This window comes from Sus scrofa, chromosome X (genome assembly GCF_054392235.1).
Source record: "Sus scrofa isolate SSC_HxYL_T2T_F1_AM1 chromosome X, Sscrofa_HxYL_maternal_Yorkshire_Landrace_v2.0, whole genome shotgun sequence".
In the NCBI taxonomy this organism is placed as follows: domain Eukaryota; kingdom Metazoa; phylum Chordata; class Mammalia; order Artiodactyla; family Suidae; genus Sus; species Sus scrofa.
Genome location: NC_139401.1, coordinates 7,634,973 through 7,662,526, shown reverse-complemented (window position 1 = coordinate 7,662,526; position 27,554 = coordinate 7,634,973). Strand labels below are relative to the sequence as shown.

At 45.2% G+C, this 27,554-nt stretch overlaps 1 long non-coding RNA gene across 2 annotated transcripts in view; it reads right to left on the bottom strand.

Annotated features, from left to right (window-relative positions):
- LOC102166006 (uncharacterized) overlaps nt 1-27,554 on the bottom strand; it is a 316,146-nt gene that overhangs the window by 222,663 nt on the left and 65,929 nt on the right. The window contains exon 1 of one of the 2 annotated variants that reach the window (XR_014835081.1): nt 8,660-9,066. The exons of the other annotated variant lie outside the window; for it this stretch is intronic. This is a non-coding gene — a long non-coding RNA (uncharacterized LOC102166006). Of the gene's footprint in view, nt 1-8,659; nt 9,067-27,554 lie in introns of those variants that run through there. 2 annotated transcript variants of the gene reach the window in all.

Genomic DNA, 27,554 nt, shown 5'->3' with positions numbered 1-27,554 from the left:
GTTGGAAAATAAGATTAGAGTCTTTCTTTTCTATTTTTTTTTTCCTACAGGACAATAAAAGATTCTAGCATCATTAAAATCAAACCTAGGAGGCTATAGGGGAACTCTCTAAACTTGCTGCTCGATTTTTCTAAAAAAATAAGGTCTGTATAAAAGCAAAACCAAACCTCAAAATCAAAAGCCATTAGAAAGTCGTGGAGGTGTTGAAGGAAGCACCATAGCTGTTTTGTGGGTGAAATTTGCTAGTTCTTCGCTTAAGCTCAGGGCTGCTTTTCCATTGTGTTTGCTGAAAATCCGGACCCATTCCGGGGGGGGGGGGAGAAAATCCATGTAACATGCATTTGTCTTTCTTTCGTGTATTTTAATGACAGAGAAATGTCACTTCCTTTGAGAGAGCAGCTCGGAAATAGAGCAGGACCCTATGGGACCCTCCTGGGTATAAAGACTTTCAGTGTGTCCCCATTTCTCGTTTGTTTGAAATGGGCTTCATTCAGCCTCCATGAACTTGCCTAAGTTCCAAAGGGCAGATCCAAACAGGAGTTCATCAGAGAAGGGAGGGGATGCACAGACAAGACAAGGGCAGTCAAGGGACGAGAGTGCAGCCTGGGGGCAGGGTCCTGGTCCCCCCACCCCGACCCCCTCAAGGAGCTCTTCTTCAGAACTAAAACTCCCATTCAGGTGGATGGCAACTTCAGGCAGAGCATCAGAAAGATACCTGGTACCCCGCCCTGCGGCCTCACAACCAACCAATCAGAAGAAAGTGACACATCCAACAGTCCTCACCCCCACACGTTGGCCATAAAAACATTCCCTCCAAGCCATCAAGGGAGGTCAGAGTTTTTCAGAGCAAGCCACCAGTTCTCCTTTCCTTGGCCCACCCTGCCATAAACCTCTCTCTGTTCCGAATTCTGGGTTCTGTTTGTTTGGCCTCACTGTGGGACAAGCACAAGAACAAACAGGGTAACAGGTCCTGCTAAGGGCAAAGGAAGGTGAGCAGGGTTCCCAGCCAAAGACCAGATTGGGAGTGTCTGAGATGGGAAAGCCTATCAGATCATCAAGACACACTACTGAATCCAATTATACCTCATTCAAACAAAGGACGCTGTGGCCATCAGGCCCTCAGCCCCTATATCCCGAGGGGACTTTAGGCTGGAGAAAAACAGGATACTGGCCCTACATAGTTCAAGGAATAACTTCAATGAGCCCAGACTCTTGCACCATCCCATAGATAAAAAAGCACAAAATTCATCCACTTGAGGTATCTGGGTTTTTGAAGTTTCTTTGCAGTAATCTTTTGGTGTTCAACTACATTTTTTTTTGTTTTTGTTTTCTAGCAAAAATTCCTGGATACCGAGACCTCCCTTATTTCCTTGGAAGGAACCCACCAAGCTGAGATGCTCTCCCCCAGGCTATAGTCCTCAGGACAATCCCCAAATAAAATGTAACTCTCGCTGCCCGTTTGTGCAATTTTCTTTTTCCATTGCCACAAATGATTAATCTCTCCTTGCTCGAAGTGCTGTTTCTTCCCTAAAGACAAATGGAAGCAACTGACTAGGATATTCCTTAGAAACTGCTAGTGTTGGAGAAATAGGTGAGCAAGGATTTGAGGAACTGAATTCCGGGGGGGGGGCAGATTTTTCAGGTCCCGAGGTGGGTTCTGTGTACTAAGACTCTCACACCATGCAGAGAATAGCATCTGAGGATATTACGTGCATTCTCAATCTGAGCAAAGAACGTGTATTGGCAGCAGGCATTCAGGTAACATTCAGGTGGACTCTCTGGGCGCTGGTGGTGGTGTAAGCAGACAGGTGGGAGGTCTCTGCGATAAAGACAGATAAGGATAGTCACACAGGTGGCTGCAGAACTCCCAGCGGGGGACCACTAGAGAGGGGAAACCTAGGGACTTGGGGAGATCACTGTAAGTTAGTAATTACTCAAGACGGCCGTCTGCTTGAAGAATGAAGGCACAAGAAGGTGAGTCTTCTCCCACTCCCCACTTTCCTTGGATGATAAAAGGCAGCCCACCTAAACCCTGGGGCAGAGCTTCCTTGCCTGACCACACGAGGGTCACACACAAGTGTCCGATCTTAATCTATTTCGTACCTATCGCTGTTTCTCATGGAATTCCTTCTGTGCTGAAATACAAAGACCCTGAGCCTCCATGGGTGCAGACACCCGCTGAGTGACTCTAATTAAAAAACTGTGGGTTTGAATCCCAACCTGAGTTCAGGCTGGGTTCAAATCCGAGGTGATTTGGTTTCACCCGGGGAAAGAGCAACAGGCCTGGCTTTTGTAACACGACAGAAGGCATTTTGTTGCCCAAGCCATTTTGTGATCCAAGACTGGCCACAACGCTTGTCCTTGACCAGGTCTCAGTCATTCATATTCTGGAGGAAAGCGAGAGATTGAAGGAACAAAGGAAAAGCCGTGCAACAGTTCTTCAGCCATAGAGCAAGAGTCCTGGTTCCTCCACAAGGGACACACCTCACCATCCGACACCTCTCTCTGAGTTCAGCAGGAACTAAGGACCCCCACTCAGGTGGAAGAGGGTAACTGAGACCCCAGACTGGTCAGAACATAAGGAATAAAGATGTTGACCTTTTCGGACTCTCGACACTTCAATGAAAGCTCAGACTCTGTCAACCTTCACTCCAATTAGATGCTGAATTCTCCAGTGCTCCAGCTCTTTCATGAATGTGCATTCCCCACCCAAGCCCCTTCCCACATATGCACGTACCTCTAGCTTAAAACTTCCTCAGTTTTGCTGTTGGGGAGGGTGGGGGGTGGACACTGCTTTGGGCCAGATCCCCAGGCAGTCTTCTTACTTGTTGCAAGTAAAAAATCTTCCTTCTCCTGCTCTCTGGCTTGAGTGTGTCTTTTGGCTTGATACCCACAAAAAGATGAGCCCAATTTTCAGGTAACAGTGGAGATAAAGGGTGTCTTTTGGCTTGTTTGGATTCCAGGATGCTTGGGTTTCCTTGCTTGGGTTAAAGAAGTGGGTTACTGGATGTTCTATCTGGACCAAGATAGATTTCCATAATTTGGGGGTTTCTAATAAGGTCGCTGATTACAAAATCTCTCTACAAATCTTTGTGTTTACCATCCCCTCCCCCGAAACCAACTGCCCCCAAACAGGGCATGGGGTGGGGGTGCTGGAGAGCTCAATTCTTGTTTCCAAGTTCAAGGTGGTTGGAAAATGCAGGGTCTCTTTCTCAAGCCCCTTATTTCCCTGCCTTGAATGCCCCTCACTAAATCACTGGAAGATAACCCTCCTTCTTGAATTAAATGTTTGTGGCAGTGATAAGATCTATTTTAATATTGAAAAATAAAAGATCAACTCCCTGCCCCCAGCTTGCCTGTACATCTGTGTGAATTGCACCTTTCTGTTGGAAAATGCATCAAATGTAAGGACAACGGCCTCAAGCAAACTATGAGTCATGCGTTGGCCAGCTGTTTAAAATCTGGGCGGCCTGAGATGAGGAGCTGAAGGCTTTTGTTTCCACTGTAGTGAGACATTTCTCTATGCACTGCACTTATCATCCCACTAATAAGTGATCATTTTCGGTCAAAATCCAATGCAGCATCTCCTTTCATAAAATTCTCTGGTGGTTAGAGCTTTGCTATTTACCATTTCACTGACGCTGTGTTCTAGACACTGTTTATGGAATGACAAATGCATTTATCTAGTACCTAGCAAGAGACGATGAATATAACATCAGTTTAGCTGTTAGGACCATGGAGCGAGGAAGCAGAGGCTCTCAGGTTCGATTGTGGGCTTGCCACTTGATACCTCTGAGAGCTTGAAAAATGTGCTGTGTCCCTCTGGGTCACAAGTTTTCTGTATCTCATGGGATGATGGTGAGGGTTTGCCTACAACAGGGCTAGTCACACAGTAAGTGCTGTATCATGTCTGCTGTGAAGGTGCAAAGGCAATGGTGGCAGCCATTGCACTCTATAAGTCAGCAAGAAGCAGAAACAAAGCTGGAGGTAACGCTCCCTGGTCCTACCAAGAATGGCTTGCTTTCTATTTGTGACAACACCTGTGCTGCCAGCAGTTATGTGACAAAAAAATGTTAACAGAGTTGGTGTCCTTGGCACAAAGGGAAACACATCCATAAGGGATATGGGTTAGAGAGTGGGCCGTGACTCCGCTTGGGGAGCTCAAAAGAGTGGAATCTACAACAAGGAAGACATTGTGTGTTAAGCAAAACTAATTTGAATTCCAAGCTACCAGCATCAATGAAACTCCCATATGACCCAGCAATTCCACACCTGAATATATATTCAGAAAAGGCAAGAATACTAATTTGAAAAAAAATATGCACTCCAGTGTTCATAGCCACACTATTAACAATAACCAAGATATGGAAGCAACCTGAGAATCCATCAACAGATGAATGGATAAAGACGATGTGTGTGTGTGTGTGTGTGTGTGTGCGTAATACTACTTAGCCATAAAATGTAATATTGCAAACAATGGAATATTAGCCATAAAAAAGAATGAAACTCTGAAAACTGTAACAACGTGGAGGGACTGAGAAAGTATTATGCTTAGTGAAATAAGTCTGAGACAGACTGTATGATATCATTTCTATATGGCATATAAAAAATAAAAATAAAAAAACACACAAAACTGATGTGGAGTTCCCATGGTGGCGCAGTGGTTAACGAATCCGACTAGGAACCATGAGGTTGCGGGTTCGATCCCTGCCCTTGCTCAGTGGGTTAAGGATCCAGCATTGCTGTGAGCTATGGTGTAGGTCGCAGACGCGGCTCGGATCCAGCATGGCTGTGGCTGTGGGTAGGCTGGCAGCTGTAGCTCGGATTCAACCTCTCACCTGGGAACTTCCACATGGCGTGGGTGCAGCCCTAAATAGAAAGAAAGAAAGAAAAAGGAGTCAGTTAAAGAAAATAAGGGGTGTTCTACCCTGCAGTAAGGAGGGGGGAAGCATAATATTTTACAAAGATATATTTTTGAGGCTTAATCAATCGTCTTCCTTCAAATTTTACACTGAATTATAATATATAATTATATTTAATAATAGTAGTTTATTAAATAAATACTGTTGGAGAAAAGGAAAGAAGGAAAGGAACAAAAAAGCAAGGGAGAGATGACGGAATTTCCCATTACCTTGTGATAAGAGAAATGATACCACCCTTCTCTAGCAACAGACAAGTAATTCACAAAGCAATATATTAATGAACAAATGTACTTAAAGGATAATCACGGGAAAGGAATGGTCATGGGTTGGCACGAATATTTTGCTCAACCATGTTTTAAAATTCGCTATTTGGTTAACTCATCATCCTGAAATGCATTCGAAAATAGATTCTTTTATCGACGACCTAAAAATTAAATTTGACCTGTGTTTTTAAGAAACTGAGACCCAAGGAAGGTAGCATATGCTATGAGTTTCAGGTGCAGAGCATGCTGACGAGCGCTTTGTACACACTAGGAAACGATGGCCAAGTACGTCTACTTCAAAGCTTCCCACACACGTCACTCGATTTCTCAAAGTTAAACCTCTCCTTCCTTGCCAAGATTTTCAAAAGAATAACCCTGTCATATTCTCCACAGTTCACATGACCAGGGCTTCTACCCACAACGTTAAAACGTGTTAACGTCTATACAACTGAACCCACAGTGGGTTCGCCTTTTAATTAAACTGGGGGCTTCAGAAGCCCCTGACCTCTTTAGGAGCATCCTTTTCATCACATGGCCTGTTGCTTGTCCTAAGGGGAGCTGATGAAGACAGCGGCTCAAATTTTGCCAGCATGACTTCTCAGATCTCCCAACCAACTCCAGGAGCTGGAAGGAGCTTCCTTGGACTATCTATCAAATGCTGCAAGTTTAACGGACGTCTGGCTTTTTTCAAGGGTTTCTCTGCTGTGGTTGATTAGGCAAATCTTTGCTGTATGCGAGACCCAAAGGCTAATTTCTCCCCCCTCCCCCCAGGTTGTTGAAGAATAGCTGCTTCAGCTGACTTTAGAATAACAGGTGAAGCAGTCAATCCTGGCAATTCCCCCCCCGCCAAAGACTGTAGAGAAATCTGGAAGATCATACATGAGAGAAAGCTATGTAGATAATATGGATACTATTAATTACATTATCTACTGATATATACTAGTATCTATATAACACATGCAGTTAATCTATGAAGATATAATTTGTTACGACGTATATTATATACTATTCATTATGATATATATGATATGTATACTACATATATAGCATGCATAACAAACATATATACATTGACATTTTAACTACAAACCCACCTGTAAGTGAAACATGTGCTAAAACTTGCATTTGAGAATGAAATATTTCCTAAGGATTGGGTAAGTCATGTAGGATCTGAAAGCTGTTTTTAAAACACAAACTTCACGGGCAGAAAATACCAACAAGACACCACAGGACATGGTCAAAGTGCACTGTCCCATTGGAATATGTCCATGCAGTTACTTTTATCCATTAAAAAAATCTCTACTTTGGAAGGGTTTTAAAGTCAGATCCCTATAAACATTCATTTTTGTGCGTACCTATATGTTTCCAAATGCACATGCCCATAAATCATGTCTTTATAGAATTATTCTGTGGATGGAGGTGTAGGGGAGGGTGGGTGTATTTACACACACAGACAAGCGTGTCATGTAAAATATCTTTAATTTAGGTGTAAAAAATTATTTATCTATTATATATATATCATATATAGACATACATATGTCATGCCTGTGAAATGCTTAAGTTCCCAGGCCAGGGATCCAAAAAACACCACAGCCGCGACCCCAAGCCACAGCAGTGACAAAGCTGGATCCCCAACCCGCTGAGCCCCCAGGGAACTCCAAGAATGATATTCTGCCTAGCAGTGGAGACCACCACAGGTAGAATTTTAGAAAGGAGAATTAATTCATCAGCATTCTCTTTCTAATATTTCAAATTCACATCATTTTACCAGAAACTCCCTGGGAAGAGGCTCTTGCCTATGACTGATCATATTAATAAGTGCTTTACATTGGCTTTTTGATTCTAATTAGACCCCAAATAAAATCAAAACAATATTTTACTTTGGTCCTTGGCCAGAACAAGAAGTGGAGTCTTAGGAATCTCGGGGAATTAAGAAGAACAACAAGGTCAGTGTTGGGCAGCTTATCTTCACAATGCTTTACAAAGAGAGTTTCCTCTTTGGGGAACAGGTTGCCAAATAAACCCAGTGTGAGACTCCAGACTAGCAAAGGTGAAGTGCATACAGGACCCAACTAAGCAAACGACTGTAAAAATGTTCTCAGACTAAAACAGAAAATATTCTTTGTGGGAGAAATCAAACAACTTTGGTTCTTAACCGCCTTTTTCTTTTAAAGACATCAAAGATGTTTCCGTTAGGTTCTGTAATCCAAGCAACATAATTCGTATGAATAGAGCGCAGAGAACAGATAGGCGGAAAAGCAGCGGCCTTTAGAACCTAAGCGTTCACGTCGACGGGGCTTTGGAGACCACTGTTTTGGCAGAACTAGAGGAAATAACCAGTTACACTGGGTCTGGATATTGGGAGACAGTTAAAGGAAATTTTAGGTAGGTTCTAAAGAAATAACAGTGCCGTTGAATTCGCAAATGAAATGTTTGAAAGGCAGCAGAGGTCAAAATGAAGATTAAATAAAATCCCAGAAGGAAGTCTTTTGGTTTTGGGGTTCACTTCTGCAGCCCTCACACCAAGGACTGTGTCTGACACACGCAGCAAGGGAGGGCAAATTTAAAAGGACATATACATATTTCCAGAGCTGGGCCATAGTACCGTGACACCACAGAAAGCAGAATGATCAAATCAAATCATCCAAGCAGAGGCAGAGGAAAACGCCACCTCTTAAATCCCAAGACTTAAATGTACTCTCCCTATCTGCATGATTGCTAACTTAAAAAGAATTGGTTTGGAGTTCCCATTGTGGCGCAGTGGTTAACGAATCCGACTAGGAACCATGAGGTTATGGGTTCCATCCCTGGCCTTGCTCAGTGGGTTAAGGATCTGGCATTGCCGTGAGCTGTGCTATAGGACGCAGATGCAGCTCGGATCACAAGTTGCTGTGGCGTAGGCTGGTGGCTACAGCTCCAATTCGACCCCTAGCCTAGGAACCTCCATATGCTAAAGGAGCGGCCCTAGAAAAGGCAAAAAGACAAAAAAAAAAAAAAAAAGAATTGGTTTGACGGGAGTCAGACATAGGCCAGCTTCCAAGGATTCAACACCTTTTACCTTAAGCCGAAGGAAAAAGGAAAACTGGCCTCAACCAGAAGGGAACCATCTCCTGGACAGTTTATGAAGCTGATTGCCAGTGTCCTAAATTGCCTGGTGCAGAGACACTGCACCCTGGCCCCGCGGAGGCTGTGGCCCAGGGGCCCGGAACACAGCCTCACCCACACAATGGAGGGGACAACCTCCCCGTAGCTGACGTCTGCCTTGGTTTATCTGATTGAATCCAACTCTAGCTGCTTAACATCTCTGGGACCGAGCTGGACAGAAACGAAACCAGGGGAATGTCCAGGAGGCTACACTCACTCTGGGCGTCTCAAAGCAGCTGCTATAAGGCAATGATTATGATAAGCCTCTAGTGTATTTCCCACATCACAAAGACCAAATGCTATTAAAAGAAAATAAAGTAAGAGACCTACCACCACGGTGGTAAGTGGGGAAGCTCTCGCCAGATGCAAAAAAAAAACACCGTCTCCATCCATTTCTCCTGCTGTGAACTTCTCTGATCTCAGGCTTCCTCCTCAGCCATGGCCCGTCCACCTGAGCAACCAGCTGGGTTTGCTAGTCGTGCTGTGACCAGGTCTCTAAGACATCAACCTTGACTCCATTTCCTTGAGCTCAATCCTCTCAACAAAGCATCCGTCCACAAGCTCTGCTTCCGGCTCAGCTTTCTGGGCACGGATGGGAAGTGCTTTCTTGGATGAGGAAGCAAACATCCCCAGAAGAAGAGGATTCAGGATGGAGAGGATAGAGACTGCCCACCCGTCTGAAGGGGCAGAGACAGCATGGCTGGTGGTAGGTGGGGTAAGGACCACACTGCCCTAGCAGTGGGCTTCAACGATGACAAGCACTCTCACCTGTGAGAAGCCGCAATCACTTCCGGGGTCAGAGGAAGGATAAGGCCATGGGAGGTCACATGGCTGCTGTCTTTAATTGAAATGGAAACCAACAATCCTAAGAATGGTTGCGTGGGATGGCTGCTTTCAATGTTAGGAGCTTTGCAAAAAAGGCTCAGGTTGCTAATTGTCGATTTTCAGCACGCCCTGTAAGCCAGGTCTCCACGCCACCTGGAAGGAGACCCATCTTCTACAGCTGTGGGGCTGACTGTGCTGAGAATCAGGACCAGGGCTGGTAAGAAGGAGGCGGAGATGCTAAGACCACTGGGTGATGGCGGCCCTGCCCTATGAGAGTGGGGTCCTGCGAAGGAAAGAGCAGTACCTATGTCTGGGGACCAGCCTGGGGATGTCAACACCCCCATATCCCCTGGAACAATGCAGGTGACACATGGGGCCCCAATTCTTCTGCAGTGACCTCACCTGGAGGAGGTGAAGGTCCTGAAAACGAAGCATACATCCCTCAAGACGGAGCCCCTTCTTTCTCTGCATCCCTTAGACCTGTGGTTTTCAAACGTGAGCACACCTGGCACCGCTTGGAAGACGAGTTAAAGCCCAGAGGGCTGAGCCCTATGCTCACAGCTTCTGATTCAGCCAGGCTAGGCTGAGTCCCTAGTGTGTGGGCTTCTCAGAGGTTCCCAGGAGGTGTCGTTCCTGCTGGTGGAGGGGGCACACCTGGAGGAACCACGGCTTTGGGTCTCTATCCAGTTCCCACCAGACAGGAGCCTCGTGGTATGAGCCCTTCTCTATGGACCCTGTGTCCCAGAGACCTGCTCACCAGGCCAGCTGTGAGGATATGAGGGGAGACCCATCTTAGACAAGACTGGATCTGAGAAGAGTATGCCGTACTCCAGATACAGATAAGAGGATTCCTTGGCATGGTAGTGTTCATTGCAACCTGCCTCAGGATGCAAGTTTCTGAAGGACATCTAGCACCACTCCTAAGAGTATGATGCGATGGCACGTGGAATACTGGACACATAAATGGCCTTCAGTAAATAAGGGGGAGTTGGCAGATCTCAGGGTAGAAATGAGAGCGAGCAAGAAGGATAAGGGCGGTTGGGGTGCTGGAATGAACTGCTCCTGTCAAACCAGGTATCTCCCACTTGACTGTTCCCTGGGAGGGCTCAGAGGGGCCGCTTTCACGAAAGCACTAAGGGACACACAGGTGAGGGGGGAGTCGGCATGTTTTAGAAGCAACTCAGCAGCAGTAACCAGCAGGACAGGGTTGAACAAGGATGATGGAGCCACCCAACCAAATTCCCTTAATGAGATGCTCTTGATTGGATTCTGGAAAGGCAGAGTAAAGGTGCAAGCACGTTGCCTTCAGAAGCCAGGTGAACCGAATTACCATAACTGGCATCAACCCAGAATAGCAGGGCGCAAAGCCTGATGCCCAAGCTAATTGTGGCTCAGAGATCATGGCGAGGCTACAGCTGTTTCTCAGTTTCCTTAATAAAAAGAAACTAGAATGGTCAAGCAGGAAGCTGCCATCAGCTGCCTCAGTAGACTAACCATAGTCCTGTAGGTTCCAGAGCTATGGCAGCTCACAGACCTAAAGCCCACTAATTGAAGGAAAAACTCCGCAATGCAAAAATAGAGGTCAGTACTTCTGTCACTATTCTCAATAGCATCCACAGGCAGTTGCCAGAATATTGGAGAGAATGGAATATCCAGAAATTTTCAGGCCTCCTAGATAAGGACTTTTGACGCAATCCTTTTCACAGTGTAACCGATGTCTCCACAGACCTTCCTGAGTTATTCCCCCCAGTTCCTGAGTGTATAATTGGGATGTATCAACTTACAGCTGGTACAGGCCTCATATGGGTTCTCTGATCTGCAGGGTAAAGGGCATCCTAATAAGAAGACACGCAGAATCCCGTAAACTGGCCAAGATCCGTAAGAATACACTCGGCAGAAACTGCGAAAGTTGGTCCATGATTTAATAACTTGAACGATGCTGGAGCAGTGCCTACCATTACATCCTTGTTCCAATCATTCTCTGGTCCCCACAAAAAAAAACAACGTGCCTTAGAAAGCAATGAAGAACCACCATAAACTTGACCAGACAGACAGTGGCCCAATGGGAGCCACTCATCCAGAGATGGCCTATTTTGTGGACCAGGTCAAAGTGGTGTTGACTGTATCACTTTTTGAGAATGATTCCATCATCAGGAATGATGAAAAGGCTTTCACCTTTCCATACTGATTCTCTAGCTTGCGTTCATCTTGATCATACGGGCACTCTACACAGCATCGTCCTGGGCCACTGTGTTTAGGACACCACATCCACTGCATCTGTGACATCACATTATGAGCAGGAGGTGACATGTCCCCTTTATGCCCTGGTAAGAGACACACATGCCAGCAGGTGGGAGAGTAACCTGGGAGAGTAATTCAACAAAGACTTCCCAGCCTGTCCCACTGGTGAAGTTTTAGCCCACAGCATCTTCTAAGGTAAAGGACAATTCGTTGTATTGTGAAGGTCCTACACCGAGCTTGGTGGCTTAACAGAGAAAGAGCATGCAAAGGAGACCCAAAGTTTTGGGCTACTGAGCTGGAGAATGATTCCATGGACAGAGACAAGAGACACTGCAGGGTGGAGGGAAATCACCATACTTGAGATAAAGGAAATTTAAGATTCGTGTTGAAGAAGGCTCTGGATGTTTAGGTCTGTATTCAAGAGAGTTGTCTGGACTTGGTGAGTGTGTAGAAACACGGAATGGAGACGGTCCCCTAGAAAAGCAGTCCAAGGACCGAGCATCCCAAAATGCAGGGGTACGGAAACCACGTGGCCAGAAACTGCTCTATGAGGTGAGCAGTCTCACTCACGGCCCACGTGCACATACAAGGCTGTGCCTTTAGTTGGTTTTAGATTTATGAAACCACAACCTTCACTGTTCCTTCCTGACCAAACTCTCCAGATATGGGAGAATCAAACAGGAGAGAGTGAGGTTGTTCTGTACGGACCTTTGCACAGAACCATCTAGCCAAGCCAAGTGTTAATTCACTGAAGGAATGAGGCCTTTTTTTTTTTTTTTGCATTTATTATTACTATCATTTTAAGGCTGGATCCGCACAACATGGAAATTCCCAGACTATGGTTCGAATTGGAGCTACAGCTGCCGGCCCACGTCACAACCACAGCAACACCAGATCCAAGCTGTGTCTGCAAACTACACCACAGCTCTCGACAACGCCAGATCCTTTACCCACTGAGTGAGGCCAGGGATCGAATCCATGTTCACGGATCCTAGTCGGGTTTGTTAACCGCTGAGCCCCGACAGGAACCCCCGGGAATGAGGATTTTCTTAAAACCTCCAACACGTGCATACTTAGAGACTTGAACAGCCCATCACCCACTCAAACATTAACACCTCATGTTCACAAGCCCTGCCATCCTCTTGAGACAGGCTGGGACCTGGGACCCTTTGCTACAGTGCTTGCACACATGCAAACATCCCTTTAAGCAAAAAAAATGGGACTACAAATAACCGTGCGAATATCCAGATGGAGCAAATTTTGGGCAAGAAGTTACCAAAAAACCCCTAACAACCCAACTGGGAGTTCTGAAGAGCCAAGTGCACAAGCAGGGCATCAAGAGCAGAAGCATGGCTCCTGCACATAACATCAAAAGAAGGGCAGGCCACCCCCCTGGCCAGACCACTACTCTGGCCCCATGGAAGGAACCAGCTTACCCCCTTGGGGAGGAAGGAAGCGAAGCTTCTGCTTGTGTTCTCTCCTCTCTGCTGCATGAGAAAAGCCCCACCTGCATTTCTTGCCTGGCCTTGTATCAATTTCCATTGATTATAGAAGGCCAAGAACCCAGGTTGGTTAACACTCTGAGGAGATTCTGTGACTTATTTAGGATTCAAAGACTATAAAGGAAATTTGGGAGTGCTTGGCACTCTCGGTGGTGGGATATATGCATGAAATTACAGGCGTTAAATTTTTCATATGTGTCAAGCATTTCTTCATTATAGGCGATACAGAAAATATGCAAATCTATGATGGAAAGAGCAAAACTCTTTCCTACACCAACTTTGAAGATTTAAACCCTGATAAGTCAGAACATGTTCAATTCTTTTAGTTATTTATTTTTTTATAATTTTTGTTTGTTTGTTTGTTGTTTAGGGCTGCACCTGTGGCATATGGAAGGAAGTTCCCAGGCTAGGGGTCCAATCAGAGCTACAGCTGCCGGTCGAGCCACAGCAACGTGGGATCCAAGCCACGTCTGTGACCCACACCACAGCTCACAGCAACACCAGATCCTTAATCCACTAAGTGAGGCCAGGGATCGAACCTGCATCCCCAGGGATTTCAGTTGGGTTTGTTAACTGCTGAGCCACACGGGAACTCCAGAGCATGGTTCAATTCTAACCAAAACTTTAGGTTGCCGATGTGCTGAAGAAAAAAGGCCTCCTCTAATAACAGGACTCCTGTCTTTGGAGAAAAAGCATTAATCAGAGAGGCAGTTTCAAGGAAAGCAGCCACGCATAGCAACCGCATAGTTTTAACCTTTAAGCAAAGAGTCTGAAATATAAAATCTACAGCTACTTCACAGGAATGGAATTTAAATGTATAAAGAAATGCATTTCCAAGAAGTCCTACAGTCATCAACATGATTTAAGGACAGCTCAGTTCACTGAACACTGACTCGACAGATCTTCCTTGAGGCTATTCACCGGGGAGCAAGGGTGCAAGGAGGAATAACACGTGATTCTTATACTCAAGGAGTTTAAAGTAGATGAGGAGAGCCAAGAGGTCAGCCTTGCCTGCATGCATAAATCTGAAAGGTACAAGCGAAATACAGAGGGAGGGGAGAATGAGCTGCAGCCGGAATCTGGGAGCAAAGATATAGGTAAGATGTTGAAGGAAAGTCACCATCTGGCATTGCTGCAAAGGGGAGGGCTGGCAGTGGTAAATTACAAGAGGAGAAGCCATTTACAGCAAAGAGCCAACCACAAAGGAGAGTTTCAGGGTTGCCTTTTGCCCATTGTATACTTTCCATTGTCCTCTGAACCATCCATTTCAAGAGTTCAGGATCCTATGAGATTGAATCATTGGGTGAATAAACACATGGAGACTGGGCTTTCTTTCTATCTTCCTTGCCCACAATGAAACCCACCTCCCTTTCCAAAGAAAACCCGGCATGCAGTGTTTCCAAGGGTGCGAACTCTTGGTTTATGGTCATTGAACTCCAAGCCGAGCACAACTGGGGTTTCCTTTTTTATTAAAAAAATAAACAAAGCCAGCGATGAGACATCACCTCTGCCAACTTTTTAATTATATTTTGATGGCTTTTCAGGAATAACACCTTTCTGCAATCATACATCACAAGCAAACAAAATTAAACCCGCACCTGAGGGCCCAGCAAATCACAGACATCTTTACAGGAACGACACAAAATTAATTTGAGAGATGTTGATTTTTGAAAACAGTTTTCCTCCCCCTCACTATTAAGTGTGTCTTCTATACATCCAAAACCAAGCCTTTTTATTGCTGTTCCTTTCGGAGATTGCTAGCCAGGGCCCAGCATTTGTCAGGCTTGCCGGCAGGCGTCTGAAAAAGCCTTCTTCTGCCCTTTAAGGTTAGGCATCCCAGTCTTTCACTGGAACATGTCTCTCATCCCCCTGTGTGACAGGCTTGTGTCACTGACACCTCTCCTTATGCACAACGATTTCCAAGAGGGGTGAGTGCCAAGACCTCCAAAGGGATTCTTCAAACCCTGGGGGCGGAGCAGGGGGGTTAGGTGTTTGCAGTCTGAAAAGCCTTCTCAATTCTGTTCAAAAAGAACACAGGGAGTGATACGGAAGTCTCCCCAATGCCTCTCTGTACTGAGACAGGCTGGGACCTGGGACCTGGGACCCCATGTTTGCACCTAGACAAGTATCTCCTTGAGCATCAGATACAAAGAAACCAGAAGGGACTAAAAATAACTGCATACAGGTGTAGTGGGGCAAATTTGGAACAGTAAGCTAAAGAAAAAGGCAACAAAATGACAGCCACTTCTGAGCTGCCAGGAGGAAAAGCAGGGTCTTACCCATGCATCCTGCACACAGCACCACCAGGCAGGTGGGCAGGCCACCGGAGCCACCTTTCCAGCCCATGCACCATTCTATCCCCACTCTCACCCCACTTAAGGGCCCAGCCCTACCTGGAGGAGCTAGCTTCCACTGTAACTTCTCCCTGCTCCCCACTGCACCCATAAAGCCTTGCCCATCAATTTCCATTAATACCAGAGCCCAAGCTTCAGGTCAGTAACAGTACCAGGATTTATCATCTGTCCTTGCCAAGGGAAAGACACCTGATGCCACCTGTAAATTTCTTCTACTTCTCATTGCTTAACAACTACTTTCAACAACTCCTGAATTTTGCTTCAAACCCCACCCCCTCCACCCCACCCCCAGTTAGACAAAAGGCTGGTGGAAGCATAGATTGCCGGGTCATAGCATCAAACGTAGCAGCATCATGTGCCATTTGCTTCTTCAACCCCAGGTTATAGGTGGGTAGTATTTTAAACTCTGGATGAATTCCTTCAACAAATACTTATTAGATCCCACCATGCACCAGACCTCATGCTACGTGCTGGGGTCTACGGTCCACTCTGTCCTTCCTTTTTTCAACAAGTGATTATTGAACGGCTCCCAGCTTTAGGATCCAATTTCAGACTCGCGCAGTGAATACCATACATTTTATAATAACTACCCCAACAGACTCCAAAAAAGTTACTATAAACAACACCAGGACGAGATGGTCCCCCCTTGCTGCATGCATTCCATGGACAAGGACTGTGATGGTCCTAGTACTTGAAAAGACAAATGAAAATGAAGTAAGAAAGAAAGACAAATACCATATGATATCACTTCCATCTGGAATCTACTATTTGGGACAAATGAACCTTTCCACCGAGAAGAAAATCATGGACAGGGAGAAGAGACTTGTGGTTGCCAAGGGGGAGGGGGAGGGGGTGGGAGAGACTGGGAATCTGAGGGTAACAGATGAAAACGATTGCCTTTGGAGTGGATAAGAAATTGCCTCTGGAATGGATAAGCAATGAGATCCTGTTGTACAGCACTGGGAACTGTATCTAGTCACTTATGATGGAGCATGATAATGTGAGAAAAAAAACAATGTATACACGTATATGTGACTGGGTCACCTTGCTGTACAGTAGAAAACTGACAGAACACTGTAAACCAGCTATAATGGAAAAAGTGAAAATCATTTAAAAAATAATTGCTTATAACTAAAAATCATGACAACAAAACTAATATATACTAACCTCTTCATCTGAGCTGGATGTCGTACTATGACTTTTTAACTGTGGTTTTTGTTTTTTCAATGGCTGCACTCTTGGCATATGGAAGTTCCTGGGCCAGGGACTCAATGCAAGCCACAGCTGCAACCTATCCCACAGCTGCAGCAATTCTGGATCCTTTAACCCACTGCATCGGGACAGGGATCAAACCTGCATCTCTGTAGTGACCCAAGCCGCTGCAGTAGGATGCTTAACCCACTGCACCACAACGGGAATGCCATGTGTTATTTTTTTCATCATCAGAACGACTTTTTTTTTGTCCTATCAATACCTCTTCCATACACATGACAAATAAAGTTTTATATAAACTCACGCAATATCAGAACATCAATTAAAAAAAAAAAACAGCAAAATGCTACAAAGTGGATTAACCTCCAAAATAGGCTAATTTTAAAAACCCAGATAAAAACCACTATATAGTGTATGATTCCAGTGCATTAAAAGTCTAGAAGAGGCCAGTTTATAGTCTATAGACACAGAAACTAGAGGAGTGCTTGCAGGGTGATGGGGGAGGTACAGGGATTGACCACACTCAGGCACAGGTGATCTTTTTTGGGAGGGTGGAAACATTCTCCAGCGGGATTGTGGTGATGGATGCACCACTCTATAAATGATGAAAAAATCATTAGACACATGAGTTCTATGGTATATAAATTAGACCTCACTAAAAGTCTCTGAAAAAAAAGAAATCGCCCAAGCCCAGGAGCAATTTCACACCTCTTCTTGAATGTCCATGAATCCACTTGTCCACATAATTTCATGTTTCGCCTCCTCCCTGTTTAGAAAAGGTACGTTTTTATATTTCTCTGTTACTCCCCCGTGACTCCCACCCACACAGCACTTCTGACACCAGATATAGGGGGGGTTGCCCACACCAAGGAATTCTGGGACGCCATCTGAGTATCCTATAATTTAGCTCAGTTCTGACATCTATCGTGAGACGGCATCAGATCACACAGGTGAAGGGCTCTGTCCTGCCAGACAGCCCCCACTTCAGACATGGGAAGGGGGTAGAGCATCTGGGCTCTTTCTAAGGGTACAAGCTCACTGGTCTGCAAGATCTCCAAACCCAAGCTCCCTGGCCTAGAAGATCTCCACCCCATACTCAGGATTTTTAGGACGGCTTCATCACGTTGACGAGATCCATCATTAACTGCATTTCCAGCCCCTCGACCCCGTCCTGGACAATGGCGGGGGGCACTGAATGTTCTGAGCTTCTAATCAAGGCTTGGTCTTTCTGATGATCAGCCCTCAGCCAGGAGCCCACGAAGGATGACCTCACTTGAGTAAAAGACTCTACGATCACCGAGGGAACACAAAGGATTTAGGAGCTCTGCGTCAGGAACCAAGGATCTCCCTGTGTATGTATAATTACATATATAATTATACGTTATAATTCACTCACCAAGACCAACATATCTCTATATTGATCTCCTTCTACGTCTATAGCTATAAAACCACACACCCGAACCAGGAAACGACAGACCCTTCACACGGCTTCAAGACTCAACGGTTCCAGCTGAAATCCAGCTTTCCCTCAGAATACAGGAACCAGTCACCTGGGACCTCTTCCACACCCACCTGAGCTCTAGATGCATGGTTTCAGCCAAGAATGGGGCGCAAGCCCTGTCCTCTCCAGTCTCTGTCCCAGCACAAGTCAGAGAGCCCGCACACAGGTGTCGAGAAAGTGAAGTAGCATCGATCAAGCCCCTGAGGGGTACCAGACACACCAATTTGCTCCAGTCTTTTATTATTTCTCATAAAGCCCTCATCCTCTTTCGTTTACCATGCAGAAACTGATGCCTAGGTGCAATAATCTGGTCCAAGGTCAAGCAGTGAACGGGCAGGACCCCAGCGTCTGCAGTTCCAGGAACTCTCACGGTAATTAACTCAGACTACTTGGATGCTTCTGAACCGCGTTTGCGCCACTAAATCTAATTACTACTTCCTTAGTGAATAAGTAACTCTTCCCTTTCATCATTGAGCTTAATGATACTAGCTTGTATTTTGAAACTACAGAGCCCTCTGTAGTTGGATGGAGTGAAATCTTTGCAAAGCCTACACCGCTAGCTCTCCAATCATTTTGTAACTCAGCCATGCCACATCCCTGTAACACTAAATGGTCTTTAAACACAGCTTACCTTCAATTTCATTTTTATCACACCAGTGAATTTGTGCCAAACACACTTCAGTTATCGTACATTGTTTTTTCAAAATTCCACTCAAATCTTTTTCTAAAAATAATCTTTTCATTGCTCAAGGGCAAAGGAGGCGAGGTGGCAGAATCAACAACATAACGCTGAACAGAGGAAGCAAAGACAAAACTTGTCTTTATCCCAGTTCCCCTTGCGCAGTGCAGGCAAGCCCCCTGCAACAAAGAGCTATTCACCCCCGATGTCAATTGTGCCCAGACAGAAAACTGGGTTTGTACCCAGATCACATCAAACTTGAAACACCACCAAACAGTTACCTTAGGAGTTTTGCTAAATCAGTAAATGATCTGGAGTATGTATTTTTGTCGTATCACTTGATACTATACAAGGAGATCCTGCTGAATAGCATTGAGAACTATGTCTAGATACTCATGTTGCAACAGAAGAAAGGTTGGGGGAAAAACTGTAATTGTAATGTATACATGTAAGGATAACCTGACCCCCTTGCTGTACAATGGGAAAATAAAAAAAATAAAATTAAATAAAATTAAATTAGATTCATTATGGAGTTGCCTCATGAAAAAAAAAAAAAAAAAAAGAATTCCTCGAATTCTAGACTTCCTAATCAGCAAACAGGAGCATCATTTCAACTCCTCTTTGAAAATATGACTAAGTTGTGTATGATCACCGGGCTACTGAAGTACAACACCATGACACCAAGGGAGAGTCACCCTTGGGCTGCTGGTACTGTCACCACGTCGAGTGCAAGACGATATACTAGACAAGGAGCCTTTCAAATTAGGCTCCAGAAAAACGTCCACAGGATGAAATAAATTTCAGATTTTTAAAACTGGCTGCTACAGGAGTTCCCGCTGTGGCTCATAAGGTTAAAAGCCCAAGATACTGTCCAGGAGGGTTCGGGTTCGTTCCCTGGCCTCCCTCATTGGGATCTGGCATTGCTCTGTGCTGCGGTGTAGGTCGGAGATGCAGCTCAGATCCAGCATTGCTGTAGCTGTGGTGTGAGCTGGCAGCTGTAGCTCTGATTCAACCCCTAGCCTGGGAACTTCCATATGCCGCAGGTGCAACTGTAAAAAGGAAACATAAAATAAAATAAAATTGCTGATACGATGGTGGAACTGAACAAGGAGCTTCATTTCCAAGGTTCCTTCTATGACTTCGTAATTAAGCTCTCTTTAGGGACTCTTATTTAGAAACTGCTCAGCTATGGATGTTTTGGTGTTCAGGCTAAATTTCCTGGGCTTGATCATTGATAGAATAAAGTGGATCGATTGGGCTGCAAACAGAAGGCCTTAGAAATAAAGCTGCTTCCAGCTGCCCCCATCCATTAATTTCCCGCCGTCACAGCAGCATCAATTAGATATTGATTTATTGGGGAAACTTCAGGTTCCTGCGGCTCCATTCCAGACTCACTCGTGAGAGCCATTTATGGTTTACCAGACAAAAAGCCCTTCTCCAGTTAATAAACTTCTTATGTATCTCTTAATCCCCACACAAAGAGATGTTCATAAAACCATCAGTCACTCTTCTGCAGCCTCATTTAGGAGTTCTGAATGAAAGGCAACCCCTGTGGGGAATGGCATTTCGCCCACAACCCAGGTTCTTCCTGATTCTCTGCCTTCCTGGGTTCTGCCTTTGGCCAAAGAGGTAATTTGGTCTACCTTAGTCCTCCAAGGCGATGCTTTAGCTGCAACCGGACATAAGAAACACAGGAAGGCACATTCCACGTGAAGATCACCACCTGTTCATTTCCTGGCTCGGAGTGCTTGCCCCAACCCACGCCCTGTCAGCAGAAGGACCCCGCGGGCTGCCTAAGATGCTTCCTCGTGAACGCAACAAGGGAGTTTTCGGTTCTGGCACTGACTTGACAGGTCATGGTGGTGCATTCCAGCCTCAGCATCGACACCTCTCATGCAAAGGAATTGACCTGGGGGTGGATCCAACAGGAATGGATCAGGTGATGGAGGGCGCTTATGGGGAAGAAAAGAAGGCATCTGCCTCTTTCTCCTCCCTGTTTGTTCTTCTCCCTCCAGTCTCTCCTGCCCCCCTCCACTCCCTTTGTCTCCTCCTGCTGCTTCTTTCTGTACTTTCTTTTTCTTTTTTTTGGGGGGGGGCACCCCCCGGCATGCACAAGTTCCCAAGCTAGGGATTGAACCCGCACCACAGCAATAACAGTGCTGAATCCTTAACCTGCCGAGCCACAGGGGAACTCCTTTCCTGCCTTCTCTTGCCTCTGCCTAATCTTGCCTCTTCTTCCCCCATGCTGGGTTGAAGTTCAGAAACAAGGGGAAACCCCTTCTTTACCAGCTACCTTCTTGGAGGAGCGAATCCACATACGAACGCGCCTGTGGTTTGCAACCACCAGAGGAGGTTGACAGTGTCTGCTTTCCCACTTCCTGTGGATGTTTGTATAATATTTAAGCATTAATTATGTTATGTTTGTCAAGTGTTTGAAGCTCCTAGGGAAAAGGCACTATATTAACAGCATTATTATTAGTGTTTTTCTCGGCGAAATTTCCATCACAAAACGCATCAGGAAATGAGGAGCGGCCATCTGTCACCCAGCTTTTAAATGCTTCCATTCTACAGGATTTGGTTTATTGCTGAACAGAGTAAGCCATACGAAAAAAAATCATTTTAGAAAATGCATTGAACAGCTGTTGTGTCCTACCTTCATGTTCACACCTTGCTAGCAGCTATGATTTTCAACAACCTGAAAATCAAATCACAGTTTCCATTGCTCGCTTTCCAGAATGATCCCGTAAGCGTGCGTTGTGTTAGATCGTCAGCAGTTTCACTGATAAGGAGCTTGAAGGGAGACTGGTACTTGACTTGTGAATGCACGAGGAGGTTTTAAGGGAAGCCAGGTCTTGCCTAAGCCACTGCCTAAGCCTGGGGCACCGCCAGAAGGGATGCTCTCGTCAGTGGGCTCGAAAAGCAGAGACATCCCTGCCCAACCCGATCGTTCGCTGCCCTTCATCAACACTGACTCTTTCCAACGTTTGTTCTCATATGTTCATGTTTTCTAATGGTTAGATGTCCCCATGATATATAATTTACGTTTGGGCAAATGGTGAAGAAGGAATCCAGCTGGACTATGTTTCCACATGGCTTTTCAGGTTACTCCACCATCATGTGCAGAAAAAATTATCCATATTGCTGGAAAAAAAAAATCACATTATCATAGACTAAATCCCTACGTCTGGAGATTTTTCTGACATTCTACTAAATACATGGATCTCTCAATTAGGTCAATACCAAACCATTTAAATATGGCCTTTAATCATGTATTTTTGGCTTGAATAAGCCTTCTCAAGTTGTACTTCCCTTCTGAACGAGCTAGAATGGAGGCTGTGCCAGGAACTGAAAATATTCAAATGAGTCTTTACATATAGGATAAATTAAGGGCCAAGGCACCCCCGTAAAAGACCATGAACACTTTTGTAGACTGAAGCTATTTATGTCTCTGCACACAGGTTCAGCATGGTAATGACACAACTCTAAAAGCTGAACCACCTAGAGTGTATCAGCTGTGTTACAAAATATCTTTGAATTCTTAAAAAGGGCAATTAATACATTTCCCAGGCTCTTTGAACTGTCTTTAGACGGGCAGAGCTGAATTCCACCATAACCACACCACTAGACCGAACTCGGATCAGAAGCAGCATTTTATCCTGACGCCAAACACAGATGGATGGCAAACGGTGTGTCAGTTAGGATTTCTTCTGGCTGCGAGGGACAGAAAACTCAGGTACCTCACCTAGTTAAGGGTGGATTTGCTCTGGAAACACTGCAGAGAAGGTAGGAACAATTCAAGAAACCCAGGACCCACGTGGTTCTTTCTGTGGCTGGTCCACATGTGATTCCACGTGGTCTTTCTGTGCCTGGTTCACAAAAGGGCAAGTGAGCTGTCCTGCCCAATTTCTAGGCAGAGAAGGAAGGAAGGAAGGAAAGAAGGAAAAGAAAGAAAGAAAGAAAGAAAGAAAGAAAGAAAGAAAGAAAGAAAGAAAGAAAGAAAGAAAGGAAGGAAGGAAGGAAGGAAGGAAAGAAGGAAGGAAAGAAGGAAGGAATGAAGGAAGGAAAAAGAAAGAAAGAAAAGAAAGAAGGGAGGAAGGAAGGAAAAAGAAAGAAAGAAAAAGAAAGAAAGGAAGGAAGGAAGGAAAGAAGGAAGGACTGAAGGAAGGAAAAAGAAAGAAAGAAAAGAAAGAAGGGAGGAAGGAAGGAAAAAGAAAGAAAAAAAGAAAGAAAGGAAGGAAGGAAGGAAGGAAAAAGAAAGAAAGAAAGGAAAGAAGGAAAAAGAAAGAAAGGAAGAAAGAAAGAAAGGAAGGAAAGAAGGAGAAAGAAAGAAAGAAAGAAAGAAAGAAAGGAAGGAAGGAAAAAGAAAGAAAGAAAGAAAGAAAAGAAAGAAAGAAAGAAAGAAAGAAAGAAAGAAAGAGAGGGAGGGAGGAAGGAAGGAAGGAAGGAAGGAAGGAAGGGGGAAGGAGGGAGGAAGGAAGGGAGGACAAAAGTGCCAGCTAATAGGTGATACTTAGGTTTCCCTGGCCGCTCTCCTGGTACAGGGACAATGCTGCCTGCAGAAGATTTAACAATCTAATTGCTTTCATAGCCTTCGGTGTAGATTCCAATAACGTGGAAAGAAGCTGGATATATCAGTTATGTCAGCTAAACTACAGTGTCATATTATAAAAAAGTTCTTCATCCTCGTGTCAGAGGGTAGTCTGAAGGAATTAATTAAAAGAAACCTTGCCTAAATATAGCCTACAAGAAGCCTTCATTCAAAACCACGAAACGGAGTGCTTATCTGGCACCGCAGGTTAAGGATTCAGCATTGTCACTACAGCAGCTTGGGTTAACAGCTGTGGCTCAGGTTCCATCCCTGGCCCAGGAACTTCCATACGCTGTGAGCGGGGCCAAAACAAAATCCCACCAAAAAAGTGTGAAAGGAGTTCCCGTCGTGGCGCAGTGGTTAATGAATCCAACTAGGAACCATGAGGTTGTGGGTTCGGTCCCTGCCCTTGCTCAGTGGGTTAAGGATCCGGCGTGGCCATGAACTGTGGTGTAGGTTGCAGACGCGGCTCGGATCCCGCGTCACTGTGGCTCTGGTGTAGGCTGGTGGCTACAGCTCCGATTCGACCCCTAGCCTGGGAACCTCCATATGCCGCGGGAGCGGCCCAAGAAAAGGCAAAAAGACCAAATAAAAAAGTGTGAAAAAATGTTCAAGGCTTCAGTTCCTCACCTCTTTAAGAAATTGGATTCTCCCAAAGAAAAATATCAGGTTAACTCCAGAATTGTCTTCCAAAGGACAGGTTTTTCAGAGGAACATGGAGATTTGGGCTTTCAGTCACCGATTCTACAACTAGCTAAGGAAACATACTCAGGCAAGCACTTCCGAGGTCTATCAAACGCACTTCCTTCCTCAAAAAAACTCAAGAATGCTAATAAGCTGATTAATGAATCCAATTAACGTACCCATGAAGAGGAGTTCTATGTATAAATCAAAATAGCAATGAGCAATGAAACACCGAAACTCTTGGTGTAAAAATAGTTATGTGGTGCTTACACTTAATCCAAGAGTCAAAACTACATATTAAAAGAGATGAAAAATAATGTAATATATATACAATGTATGATAACATACTATGTTGCAACTAATACAGTTGCAGTACTCTAAACAATGGATTCACTTTAACCAAAGAGGGAAAATTAAATGGTACTAAAAATTGGGCTAAATCATTATTAAGGGGCAGAGGGCAGGTGATGTTATTTTAGAACTGAATGTCCAAATATTTTCTCTCTGATAGCAATTTCAAATACCCAGGGATAAAAAAGAGAAGGAAAATTTGAGCAGTACATAGAGGGTAGCTGTGGCGACGCAGGCTCCTTTAACAAACACAGTGCACCAGGCCAGGGATTACATGCACGCCTCTGCGGTGACCCAAGCCACTGCAGTCAGGTTCTTAACCCCCTGCACCATAGAGGGAACTCCTCCAACAACTTTTTTTTTTTTTTTTTTTTTTGGTCTTTTCTAGGGTCACACCTATGGCATATGGAGGTTCCCAGGCTAGGGGTCGAATTGGAGCTGTAGCTGAAGGCCTACACTACAGCCACAGCAACGCGGGATCCAAGCCACATCTGCGACCTACACCACAGCTCTCGGCAAGTTGGATCCTTAACCCACTGAGCAAGGCCAGGGATGGAACCCACAACCTCATGGTTCCTAGTCGGATTCATTAACCACTGCGCCACGACGGGAACTCCCCCAACAACTATTTTTATGGCCTGATAAACATGGGGCTTGGGATTGGGATTCCAGCTGCATTCCTGACTACCTATGTGACCTAGACAAAGTTTTTTAACTTCTAACCCTTATTTCCATTGCTGTAAAATATGAATATTTCCCAGTGCATGGGATTTTCTTTTTTTTTTAATGTTTTGCATTCATCCAGATCAGGCATTTAAAATCACACTGGACATATATTCATGGTTCTTTGAACATTACCATTTGCACTTATTTCAAAGGAAAATATTGAGGACTCAGTGGGATCTCAAGGTCAAACTATTTAGCCAGAGCTGGAAATGAGGAACTCAAAAATGAGTAAAGATACCAGATCCATCTGCAGAGAGATGCAGCATAACACCACGAGAAGGAGGAGCAAGAATAGGCATAAAGAGTGATCTGATTTTACAACAAGGACCTGTGTGTCTAGGATAACATTCTGGGGAAATTTTAGCTTCACACAACTTAAATAAAAATCTGGAACTGGGGTGGGGATTGCTATGCGTTCTCTCACCTCTTAACTGGCTTTATCAGTTTTGCCTCTTCAACCCTTATGCCCTCCCTACAATCAGCAGAATGAACAGTTCCGCTCAGTCCGCTGTGCGTCGCCCACATTGCTCACGGAGCTTTGTGTTTCAACTTGTGACACGTTGGAATTTCTGGCCTTCTTCTCTCTGCTTGACGAAGTCTCCTGATGTTGGGCATCAATAAGATGCAGTGTTTCCGCCCACACCCTTCTGTGTTTCTTCAGGCGCCAACCTTTGGCTTGTTCCAGTATCACTCCCCAGATTTCCGTAGATTCTAGCAAATGGGAGCTTTCTTCTCCCTTCTGTGCTGAAAAGCCAACCAAGTGGACAGGGCCGGTGTTGGGGAGGCTGCGAGCAATTCACCAAATCCCTTTCTTCTTCTTCACCTGGCCTCTTGTTTGGCAAGGCACCCAACAGCCCTTCCTCAAAGCCTTTTTTTCATCTAGAAGCTGGCGCCTGACAAGCTCCCACCCAGAGATTTATGAGCAGAAGTGAAGTGTGCGGCTGCCAAGCCTGGTTCAAAAACATCGCCCCTGAGTGGCCTCTGTATTTTCCTCTTTCTCCTCCTGGGATGGAGATGACCTGGGGAAACTCAGGACACTGGAATGCGGACGGATCCCTAAAAGACTGCTTGGAGCAGACAATCCCCTTCTGCTCAAGCCTGCTCACGCAGCATCCTCCGCCTGGACTGCTAGCAAGAAGACAACGTCTCCCATACAGAGAGCCTTTCATCATCTTCAGTTTTGTTTTTTGTTTCGTTTTGCTTTTTGAGGCCCACACCTGATGCATACGGAAGGTCCCAGGCCAGGGGTCAAACTGGAGCTGCAGCTGTCACCTACACCGAAGCCTCTGTTAACGATGATGCCTAACCCACTGAGCAAGGCCAGGGATCACACCTGCCTTCTCATGGATACTAGTGAGGTTCTTAACCCGCTGAGCCACAGTGGGAGCTTCCCATCATCCCTGTTGTATTGGTTTTCGAGTGGATTGGCATATACTTAACAGGCTCAGTGATTCTAGCCACCAGAACGGTCCTGGCCCAACGGGACGGATCCGGAATTACCTGCTGCACGTCCTTGTTAACTTTCCTCTCTTCTGCTGATCGTACTTCCTATAAAGCCCGCTGACTCCAAGAACCCACAAGAGGAACTCCAGATCCATGGTTTATAAGGGCCGAGAATACACGTGAATGAAGCCTCACTTTCTTCCTGGCCCTCCCGTCCTTGTCCCACATAAATTCAGGTCAGGCCAGGCAGGGTCATCCCCATCTCCCCGCCTTTTAAGCATTCCACACATTGGAATTTAGTCAAACACGGGTGAAGGATTACGTGTTGGAGAGACGTTCCCCACAAGCTGACAGGAAACACACCCAAGCGTGTACGCAGTGGTGGTGGACGCTGTCGTAGCCAAGCATTTATAAGCAGAAAGCCAGCTCATAAACCTCTTCCATGAATTTCCTTCATGATTCTCTCTCTTGGGATGAGAGAGAACCATGCCTGAGATGGAGGTGTTTCTGCTCCTCTCCCAGGGAAACCTTGAATATCAGGAATTTTTTTTTTTTTTAAATGTAAAAAAAAAAAAAAAACCACTGTAGTAAGAATATTATACCCGCTTAGGTCTCTGCTTTCCCATAAAGTCATAAAGGAGCAGGCAAGATCCAGAGAAAGGACGACGGAATGATTCAAGTCCAGAGCGGACGCTCTATGCGGAGCCTGTGAGCACTAGTGTGAGTCCATCTGCAAAGACCAGAGCTGCGGGGGGCGGGGGGGAAGACACGATTGCAGTCTATGAACCCATAAAAGGGAGACCTAGGATCAACAGAGTCTTGAGCACCAAATCCCAGGGGACCTCGTCAACGCGCTTTCCCCCACATCGAGAAAGAAAGAAACAGAATAAGTAGAAAAAGGGTAAGCTAACAAAACACAGCAAGGACCCCATCTGCAGACATTACCCAGAAGACCCAAGGCCGAATGCAAATATTAAAAACTTCAAATGAGTACTAGCAAAGGGCACACATGACAGTTCTATTAAGGGAGCTAAAATGAGGCCTAAAAAATTAAAGAGGCTTAAGATTGTCCAGAAATGAAGGGCTTTCAGATATAAATATCTCTGGATGTTTGAGACT